The following is an 819-nucleotide window of genomic DNA, read 5'->3' as shown; positions in this document are numbered from 1 at the left end:
AGAGCTAGTTGCACTCTGACTGGTTTTAAGAGTCTTCAGAACTTAAATTTTTGCCAGATTTTCGCAAGTTTAATCTGGATAATTAAACGAATTGCAGTATTTATTTTTTGACATACTGAAAAATTTTTATTTAAAAATTGACCTATTTAGCGACAATTTGAACAAATCAGTATGTTTGTAGCCGCTCAGCAATATCGGGGCTGATATCGATATCACCATGGATCCTTACGGTAAAAATGTTTTTGATTTTAATGGGGCGTGGCCTTTTTTAAAGAAATATTTTCGCATAGTTTCTTATGCATTTCAATGACCGGAATTTCAAATTAGGGCTCTTTTTTGAGAAATATTTTTTTACAAAAGAAATGAGGACCATGGACCATGTTTAACGGTCTCAGAGTAAAGCTCGTGTTCTTTATGGCTCTGACCAATTGCTTTCGTAAAATTCTGTGGATTTCTTATGTTTTGCCTTTCTTTTGTTGTATTTTTTGTTGTGCAATGACTTAGTCAATCAATGATACAATGGGCTTCTTAAGAGGTATAAGTAAACCAGACAAAGCTTCAGTTTTTCTCTAATGTCTCTTATGACTTTGAATTCATTTGTTTTAAGAAAATGTTGTCGAATTTTTGAAGTTTGCCATTATGTTCTCTGATTTCTCTCAGCTTCGAGAGTAGTCTCATTAAAAAGAAGCAAAAACTTATTGCCTATTAGCTTATGAATTATTATCTGTAACGGTTTTCCATTTAACTATTGGATTCTTGGCTTTGACACTACGAGTTTTCAATTTTTTAACATTGCAAATTTTCTGAGATCATTTTGTT

The sequence above is a fragment of the Convolutriloba macropyga genome, chromosome 3 (assembly GCF_964194025.1).
Source record: "Convolutriloba macropyga chromosome 3, txConMacr16.3, whole genome shotgun sequence".
NCBI classification, from domain to species: domain Eukaryota; kingdom Metazoa; phylum Xenacoelomorpha; order Acoela; family Convolutidae; genus Convolutriloba; species Convolutriloba macropyga.
This window is presented reverse-complemented; position numbering follows the sequence as displayed.